We start from the raw sequence: 10,798 nt of genomic DNA, 5'->3' as shown, positions 1-10,798 counted from the left end.
TAGCAACCCTATATTTATGTTGGAACTATATATTGTGGAAGGATGAAATAGTATGAATAAATTAGTCAAAATTAAGATTTTAATTAAAATATGTCAATCATTATTTGAATATGTTGGTAACACAATGTATAAAAGTGATAATGCCCCCTACAGCTTCTCGGGCATTATCACTTACAATTCCCAGCATGCACCAAACACTCCCAGCATGCAGAGAGAGAGAGAGAGAGATAGTGAGATAGAGTGGGAAGGGAGTATACTGTAATAGATTTCTGCCAAGGAAATCCATCTGTGTAAAACAAATAAAAAAAGAGGTAAAATACTATGATAGAGCTATAATCTCTCCCATCTCAAAGAACAGGTAAAATACTATGATAGAGCTATAATCTCTCCCATCTCAAAGAACAGGTAAAATACTATGATAGAGCTATAATCTCTCCCATCTCAAAGAACAGGTAAAATACTATGATAGAGCTATAATCTCTCCCATCTCAAAGAACAGGTAAAATACTATGATAGAGCTATAATCTCTCCCATCTCAAAGAACAGGTAAAATACTATGATAGAGCTATAATCTCTCCCATCTCAAAGAACAGGTAAAATACTATGATAGAGCTAAAGAACAGGAAAATACTATGATAGAGCTATAATCTCTCCCATCTCAAAGAACAGGTAAAATACCCATAATCTCTCCCATCTCAAAGAACAGGTAAAATACTATGATAGAGCTATAATCTCTCCCATCTCAAAGAACAGGTAAAATACTATGATAGAGCTATAATCTCTCCCATCTCAAAGAACAGGTAAAATACTATGATAGAGCTATAATCTCTCCCATCTCAAAGAACAGGAAAAATACCCCTGTGAGGGAACTTCTTACTATTGATCTTTGACACTAGGTTTTTCTTCAGAGGGTGAATCTCAAACCTCCTGTGTGCTTCAAGTGATGGGATTGACTGTTGACATAACCAAAGTTCTAGTAGATTCTATTTGTTCTGGTTTTTTGTCATGCCGTTATATAAGGAGTCAGGAGTCACTCTCCTCTCCGTGAGCCAAGTAAATGGCTGACAAGGCTCCCCTCTGCAAACCCTACGCGTGGGCACGCATCATCAAAGAGCGCCAGCAGGCTGTCATACAAGTCAGATCATCAGTCAGAGCAGAGGGGAACAGCTGCATGGTGCATTATACTCATGGAGGATTATCACTGATAAAAGGTCACAGAGACTTGAGAAAGACTGCAACAAGAACGCCTAAATACATTCAGAATGCCAAACAGGAAAAAACATGAATAAAACATATATATATATATGTTTTTTTAACTAAATGGGAGTTGTAATGATATACGTTTACCAGTGGCTGTTTCATTCATGTCTTGGATAGGGTTAGGAAATATTGGTGAAGGTTCATAACAGAACAACTACAAACACTGATGAACACAAATCAATACTGGTCATGGCTTTTTACATTGGTGTTAGTGCAGCATAGTAAAAGGGTGGACGAAGGACATGTGTATAACTAATGGTACTATGACCTCTTAAGTCCTAAAAGCTACCCTTTTACTGAGGCATAATGATTGGTTCTTCCATGAACAGAGTGATCGACTGCTAGGGGAGGAAGGAGAAATGTGTTGTGGACAATCATCCATACCGCAACCATTATTAGATAGAATCATTATTATACCATTATCACCATTATCACATTGAATCCTTATTATCAGTAAACCATGCTCTATTTGTGAGCGTAAAGAATTACTCTGGACTCTACAACTCAATCATATTTAACTAATAAGTCCATTACCTCAGTTGCTTCCCCACATGCTGTTGTATAATTGGAAAATCACATTAAAATCGCATAATAGAAAATAAATAGCAGCATATCACCTAGGCTACCTTAGAGACTGGGATAATGGCCCACTGGGCTACCTTAGAGACTGGGATAATGGCCCCACTGGGCTACATTAGAGACTGGGATAATGGCCCCACTGGGCTACATTAGAGACTGGCATAATGGCCCCACTGGGCTACATTAGAGACTGGGATAATGGCCCCACTGGGCTACATTAGAGACTGGGATAATGGCCCCACTGGGCTACCTTAGAGACTGGGATAATGGCCCACTGGGCTACCTTAGAGACTGGGATAATGGCCCCCCACTGGGCTACATTAGAGACTGGGATAATGGCCCCACTGGGCTACATTAGATAATGACTGGGATAATGGCCCCACTGGGCTACATTAGAGACTGGGATAATGGCCCCACTGGGCTACATGGGATAATGGCCCCACTGGGCTACCTTAGAGACTGGGATAATGGCCCCACTGGGCTACATTAGAGCCCCCACTGGGCTACATTAGAGACTGGGATAATGGGCCCTGGGATACTGGGCTACATTAGAGACTGGGATAATGGCCCCACTGGGCTACATTAGAGACTGGGATAATGGCCCCACTGGGCTATTAGAGACTGGCCCCACTGGGCTACATGGGCTACATTAGAGACTGGGATAATGGCCCCACTGGGCTACATTAGAGACTGGGATAAATTAGAGACTGGCCCCACTGGGCTACATTAGAGACTGGGATAATGGCCCCACTGGGCTACATTAGAGACTGGGCTAATGGCCCCACTGGGCTACATTAGAGACTGGGATAATGGCCCACTGGGCTACATTAGAGACTGGGATAATGGCCCACTGGGCTACATTAGAGACTGGGCTAATGGCCCCACTGGGCTACATTAGAGACTGGGATAATGGCTCCACTGGGCTACATTAGAGACTGGATAATGGCCCCACTGGGCTACATTAGAGACTGGGATAATGGCCCCACTGGGCTACATTAGAGACTGGGACTGGACTGGGCTAATGGCCCCACTGGGCTACATTAGAGACTGGGATAATGGCCCACTGGGCTACATTAGAGACTGGGATAATGGCCCCACTGGGCTACATTAGAGACTGGGATAATGGCCCCACTGGGCTACATTAGAGACTGGGATAATGGCCCCACTGGGCTACATTAGAGACTGGGATAATGGCCCCACTGGGCTACATTAGAGACTGGGATAATGGCCCACTGGGCTACTTTAGAGACTGGGATAATGGCCCCACTGGGCTACATTAGAGACTGGGATAATGGCCCCACTGGGCTACATTAGAGACTGGGCTAATGGCCCCACTGGGCTACATTAGAGACTGGGATAATGGCCCCACTGGGCTACCTTAAAGACTGGGATAATGGCCCCACTGGGCTACCTTAGAGACTGGGATAATGGCCCCACTGGGCTACCTTAGAGACTGGGATAATGGCCCCACTGGGCTACCTTAGAGACTGGGATAATGGCCCCACTGGGCTACCTTAGAGACTGGGATAATGGCCCTAATGGGCTACATTAGAGACTGGGATAATGGCCCTACTGGGCTACCTTAGAGACTGGGATAATGGCCCCACTGGGCTACATTAGAGACTGGGATAATGGCCCTCATGGGCTACATTAGAGACTGGGATAATGGCCCTACTGGGCTACCGTAGAGACTGGGATAATGGCCCCACTGGGCTACCGTAGAGACTGGGATAATATCCCCACTGGAATACATTAGAGACTGGGATAATGGCCCCAATGGGCTATCTTAGAGACTGGGAAAATGGCCCTACTGGGCTACCTTAGAGACTGGGATAATGGCCCCACTGGGCTACATTGGAGACTGGGATAATGGCCCTCATGGGCTACATTAGAGACTGGGGAAATGGCCCTACTGGGCTACCTTAGAGACTGGGATAATGGCCCTAATGGGCTACATTAGAGACTGTGATAATGGCCCTAATGGCCTACCTTAGAGACTGGGATAATGGCCCCACTGGGCTACATTAGAGACTGGGATAATGGCCCCACTGGGCTACCTTAAAGACTGGGATAATGGCCCCACTGGGCTACCTTAGAGACTGGGATAATGGCCCCACTGGGCTACATTAGAGACTGGGATAATGGCCCTAATGGGCTACCTTAGAGACTGGGATAATGGCCCCACTGGGCTACATTAGAGACTGGGATAATGGCCCCACTGGGCTACCTTAAAGACTGGGATAATGGCCCCACTGGGCTACCTTAGAGACTGGGATAATGGCCCCACTGGGCTACATTAGAGACTGGGATAATGGCCCCAATGGGCTACCTTAGAGACTGGGATAATGGCCCCACTGGGCTACATTAGAGACTGGGATAATGGCCCCACTGGGCTACCTTAAAGACTGGGATAATGGCCCCACTGGGCTACCTTAGAGACTGGGATAATGGCCCCACTGGGCTACATTAGAGACTGGGATAATGGCCCCACTGGGCTACCGTAGAGACTGGGATAATATCCCCACTGGGCTACATTAGAGACTGGGATAATGGCCCCACTGGGCTACATTAGAGACTGGGATAATGGCCCCACTGTGATACCTTAGAGATGGGATAATGGCCCTAACGGGCTACATTAGAGACTGTGATAATGGCCCTACTGGGCTACATTAGAGACTGGGATAATGGCCCCACTGGGCTACATTAGAGACTGGGATAATGGCCCTACAGAACAGTTTGTAATTGAGCATGTTAATCTCCCACCATGTCTGAATAATGCTGTAATATCTTATAGATACTCCTCTGAGTCCCAAATGGCACCCTATTCCCTTTAGAGTGCACTACTTTTGTGAGGCACACCGAGTCTCTGCAAAGTCTGCCTCTTGTTGTTGGAAGCAAATATTCTCCACAATCCCCATGTTATCATTAATCCGTCTCTACCTCGTAGGAAAGCCTGTAAAATCTTCTGGATTCCAATTGGATTCACTAGAAGGAGCTGGTGGAAAGGACTAAAGTTCCTTCTCGACCGGGAACCCCCGTCAAAGGGGTTTTCCTCCCTCTCCACTGACACACTCAAGCTTGATCTGACGGGCAGATTTGCATAGTTTCAGAGAGGTGTGATGGCAAATGGCACCCTAGGTCAAAATTAGTGCTTATATAGGGAATAGGGTGAGTAGTGCATTATATAGGGTATAGGGTGAGTAGTGCATTATATAGGGCCTTCAAACTCAACTCCGGATCTCCAAGACAGTTTCACTGCATTATTTCATTGTTCCCTGATTTAGACCTGGAACACCAGGTGGGTGATTCCCCTTTAATCAGGGACTGATTTAGACCTGGGACACCAGGTGGGTGATTCCCCTCTAATCAGGGACTGATTTAGACCTGGGACACCAGGTGGGTGATTCCCCTTTAATCAGGGACTGATTTAGACCTGGGACACCAGGTGGGTGATTCCCCTTTAATCAGGGACTGATTTAGACCTGGGACACCAGGTGGGTGATTCCCCTTTAATCAGGGACTGATTTAGACCTGGGACACCAGGTGGGTGATTCCCCTTTAATCAGGGACTGGTTTAGACCTGGAACACCAGGTGGGTGATTCCCCTCTAATCAGGGACTGATTTAGACCTGGGACACCAGGTGGGTGATTCCCCTTTAATCAGGGACTGATTTAGACCTGGGACACTCAACCATGCACTCTGAAAGCTCCTTTTTAAATGAACCTCCCCTGGGTCACACCACAGTGTCAAACTTTAACCCCAAAACTCTTCTCAGTTTTCACACATTCATTCTCATCCCTGACTGTTGCTTTTCTCCACTCCTTTGGTAAATTAGTATCCCTTGAAACCATTGTGTTGTGTTCACACCTGGATCCCATTGACTTCTGCATACAGGCCAACGAGGCTGTGCCTCTGGGAGTGACTGCAGTAAAACACAATTACAACCAGCTTTAAGCCGTTTACTCAGCTCCCTGCACCCCTCACACACACACACACACACACACACACACACACACACACACACACACACACACACACACACACACACACACACACACACACACACACACACACACACACACACACACACACACACACACACACACACACACACACACACACACACACACTACACTAATTGCGAGGATCTGTTGGGTTGAGTTGGGCAACATGTCCTCCCCACCCACCAGCATTTAATGTCTTAAAGTTAATAATGAGTTCTAACTAAGTTAATTCTGAGTTCTAACTGTAACTTTATACTGAGTTCAAACTGTAAGTTAATACTGAGTTCTACCTAAGTTAATACTGAGTTCTACCTAAGTTAATACTGAGTTCTACCTGTAAGTTAATACTGAGTTCTACCTAAGTTAATACTGAGTTCTACCTGTAAGTTAATACTGAGTTCTAACTGTAAGTTAATACTGAGTTCTACCTAAGTTAATACTGAGTTCTACCTGTAAGTTAATTCTGAGTTCTAACTGTGAGTTAATACTGAGTTCAAACTGTAACTTTATACTGAGTTCAAACTGTAAGTTAATACTGAGTTCTACCTAAGTTAATACTGAGTTCTACCTAAGTTAATACTGAGTTCTACCTGTAAGTTAATACTGAGTTCTAACTGTAATTTAATACTGAGTTCAAACTGTAACTTTATACTGAGTTCAAACTGTAAGTTAATACTGAGTTCTACCTAAGTTAATACTGAGTTCTACCTGTAAGTTAATACTGAGTTCTACCTGTAAGTTAATACTGAGTTCAAACTGTAAGTTAATACTGAGTTCTACCTAAGTTAATACTGAGTTCTACCTGTAAGTTAATACTGAGTTCTACCTGTAAGTTAATACTGAGTTCTAACTGTAACTTTATACTGAGTTCAAACTGTAAGTTAATACTGAGTTCTACCTAAGTTAATACTGAGTTCAAACTGTAAGTTAATACTGAGTTCTACCTAAGTTAATACTGAGTTCTACCTGTAAGTTAATACTGAGTTCTACCTGTAAGTTAATACTGAGTTCAAACTGTAAGTTAATACTGAGTTCTAACTAAGTTAATGATGAGTTCTAACTAAGTTAATTCTGAGTTCTAACTGTAAGTTAATACTGAGTTCAAACTGTAACTTTATACTGAGTTCAAACTGTAAGTTAATACTGAGTTCTACCTAAGTTAATACTGAGTTCTACCTAAGTTAATACTGAGTTCTACCTGTAAGTTAATACTGAGTTCTAACTGTAATTTAATACTGAGTTCAAACTGTAACTTTATACTGAGTTCAAACTGTAAGTTAATACTGAGTTCTACCTAAGTTAATACTGAGTTCTACCTGTAAGTTAATACTGAGTTCTACCTGTAAGTTAATACTGAGTTCTAACTGTAAGTTAATACTGAGTTCAAACTGTAACTTTATACTGAGTTCAAACTGTAAGTTAATACTGAGTTCTACCTAAGTTAATACTGAGTTCTACCTAAGTTAATACTGAGTTCTGCCTAAGTTAATACTGAGTTCTACCTAAGTTAATACTGAGTTCTAACTGTAAGTTAATACTGAGTTCTACCTGTAAGTTAATACTGAGTTCAAACTGTAAGTTAATACTGAGTTCTAACTGTAAGTTAATTCTGAGTTCTAACTAAGTTAATACTGAGTTCCACCTAAGTTAATACTGAGTTCTAACTGTAAGTTAATACTGAGTTCTAACTAATTTAATACTGAGTTCTAACTGTAAGTTAATTCTGAGTTCTAACTCAGTTAATTCTGAGTTCTAACTCAGTTAATACTGAGTTCTAACTAAGTTAATACTGAGTTCTAACTAAGTTAATACTGAGTTCTAACTAAGTCAATTCTGAGTGTCCCATGTCCGGGATCGTTGTCATCATCTGACACTAATTAGCATAACGCAACGGACATAAATATTACTAGAAAATATTCCTATTCATGAAATCACAAGTGAAATATATTGAAACACAGCTTAGCATTTTGTTAATCACCCTGTCATCTCAGATTTTGAAAATATGCTTTACAGCCAAAGCAAGACAAGCATTTGTGTAAGTTTATCGATAGCCTAGCATAGCATTATGTCCAGATAGCAGTAGGCAACTTGGTCACGAAAATCAGAAAACCAATCAAATTAAATCATTTACCTTTGATGAGCTTTGGATGTTTTCACTCACGAGACTCCCAGTAAGATAACAAATGTTCCTTTTTTCCAAAAATATTATTTTTGTAGGCGAAATAGCCCCGTTTGTTCTTCACGTTTGGCTGAGAAATCGACTGGAAATATCGACAGAAACATGGCAAACGTTGTTTATAATCAATCCTCATGGTGTTTTCAAATCTACCGGGACAATTGGCTTTTCAGTAGAACCGGGAGGAAAAATGGCTACCTCTGTATTTTACGCAAGAATCCCTCTGAGAGCCATCAGGTGACCACTTACGCAATACAGTCGTTTACGCTCATTCTTCAACATAAATGCGTGAAACTATGTCAAAATGCTGTAGACACCTTGGGGAATACATAGAAAACGTAATCTGGTTGATAGCCCATTCACTGCTCAATAGGGACGCATCGGAACGCAGAGCTTTCAAAACATGAGTCACTTCCGGATTGGATTTTTCTCAGGCTTTCGCCTGCAATATCATTTCTGTTATACTCCCAGACAGTATTTTTAATTTAAACTTTAGAGTGTTTTCTATCCTAAGCGGTCAATTATATGCATATTCTAGCATTGTCCTGACAAAATAGCCCGTTTAAATTGGGAACGTTATTTTTCCAAAAATGAAAATACTGCCCCCTAGTTACAAGATTAATACTGAGTTCTAACTGTGGGTTAATAAAGTGACAATGCCTGAGAAGCCGGTGTTTGGAGGATATATTGGCACGGGTGTTATTAGGCCCGAGACGAAGTCAAGCCAATCTATCCTCCAAAGACTGGCTTCATTATCACTTGTATACAACAGGTTACCAACATATTCAAATAATGATTTACATATTTTCATTAAAAACATAATTTTGATTCATTTATTCATACTATTTCATCCTTCCACAAGATCAAATCTAGGGTTTCTGCTCAAGCTGGCAAGTTGTTAGTTCTAGCGATTTGGTTGCCAGAGACGTGACCCAGTCATTAAGTCTTTTTGTTCTGTATCTATGGGCGCGACCATACTGCCATACTGCCTGGCAACGTTCTTATCCCTTGCTTGCTAGCTAGCCAACTATGGCTAATTTAGAATGTGCAGCCAGAATAACAACAAAGTAGCTGCATTTGCATTTGTTTAAGCTGTTTTCTAGTGACATTTATTTCGATACATACATATCAATGAGCTAATGAGGGGCGATTTCACCTGGCACAGAACATGTGTTCTCTCGTCAGGACACTGTTGTTCAGAGGAGCTAGCCAACACCACAGCTAACACAATCACTTCAAACTGAAGCTGGAAAGACTGCAAACTATCTGCACTTCATTTTGTTTGACCTGTTTTCTATTCATATTTCTTTGTGTATATCGATACAAATGATGCTGATTCATGATTTCGACTGGCTGAGAAAAGCTACCTGCCTGTCTGTCTCATCTCGACTGCTGACAATTTCATTACTATGCTACAGCTGGAGATCGAATTTGAATATAGAAACGGTGTTGCAAATGTCGGAGAAACAGACAGCAAGGTTTATACAAATCTCCGCTGTTGAATACTAAATGTTAGTCTAAAAGAAATGTGAGATAATGTCTAGATGCTTTTTATAGTGGAGATCAAGTTTATAAATTGCCTGGCTGGGCTGATGAGATGGTGGATTGCGTAGTCAGACGGAACAGAGTAAATAGGCATTTTAACGTCAAAGATTTAGCCGGTGGTACCAAGTGGCATAGACACCGGCTGCAATGCGGTTTTAACCAATCAGCATTCAGGATTAGACCCACCCGTTGTATAACACTGAGTTCTAACTGTAGTACTTGAGTTACAACCTTAGAAAGTACTCAACAACACGATCACATTATTCTAAAAGACCTTAGAAAGTACTTTCAGTAGTGTTTCTAAGTACTCCTACACACATTTCAGTGCTCTTTCTAAAATCACAAAACCCTGATCACCCACAGGGTTACATAAATTGCTGTAGTTTCCTCTAGCATGATAAATAGATAATACTAACGAGAGAAAGACTGAGGACTTTGGAGAGCATCATCTGTGACTAATCAGCTGAAAAGGTGATAGACCGATGCCTCGGTTTGCTGTTGATCTTTAACCCCTGACATCATGCAGACAGCCAGAGAGACCTGGATTACATCTGAATGGCACCCTAATCCCTACATAGTGCGCTACTTTGATATAGGGATTAGGGAGCCATTTGGGACACACCCTGGATAATCTCTGCTGGCCAGATGCTAATGCATCAGAGGCAGTACCTTGTGCCAATGGAAGACAATTTATATGCATCTTCACCGGACAAATCATATTATGGACGGTTTGCAATATTCTCACTGGCATTGAACCGAATGTAAATTCTTCCAACTGGACTGACAGACAGTTTAGCAGCTAGAAATGTGGAATGTGGCCAAGCACAAAGTGGGCCAGCACAAAGTGGGCCAGCACAATGTGGGCCAGCACAAAGTGGGCCAGCACAATGTGGCCCAGCACAAAGTGGGCCAGCACAAAGTGGGCCAGCACAATGTGGCCCAGCACAAAGTGGGCCAGCACAATGTGGCCCAGCACAATGGCTTGTTGGTGGTGTAATCACCGTGCCCCCCTAACCCCTCCCACATTATGTCATCCTCCACCTAGTTGTGATCTTGGCAGGAGAAGACCCTGGGTCTTGCCTGCTGGCTTTATGAGCTGTTAGAGTCGCAGAAGCCATCTTGTAAACAGCCAATTAAATGAGAAGAGATCACGAGAGACTGCATACCTACCCGGAAGGAACCATCAAATCTAATAAGGGGAGAAAAAGTTGGCCTGGGAGAGAGGCTCTGCTG

At 42.6% G+C, this 10,798-nt stretch overlaps 1 long non-coding RNA gene across 1 annotated transcript; it reads left to right on the top strand.

Moving 5' to 3' along the window:
- Positions 1-2,894: 2,894 nt before the first annotated feature.
- Positions 2,895-5,959, top strand: LOC127910124 (uncharacterized). Its single transcript, XR_008073981.1, has 2 exons — positions 2,895-5,186; positions 5,236-5,959. It is a non-coding gene; the product is annotated as an uncharacterized LOC127910124 (long non-coding RNA).
- The last annotated feature ends 4,839 nt before the right edge of the window (positions 5,960-10,798 follow it).

This window comes from Oncorhynchus keta, chromosome 20 (assembly GCF_023373465.1).
Source record: "Oncorhynchus keta strain PuntledgeMale-10-30-2019 chromosome 20, Oket_V2, whole genome shotgun sequence".
In the NCBI taxonomy this organism is placed as follows: domain Eukaryota; kingdom Metazoa; phylum Chordata; class Actinopteri; order Salmoniformes; family Salmonidae; genus Oncorhynchus; species Oncorhynchus keta.
Note: the sequence above shows the minus strand (reverse complement) of the source record. Positions and strands in the feature narration are given on the sequence as shown.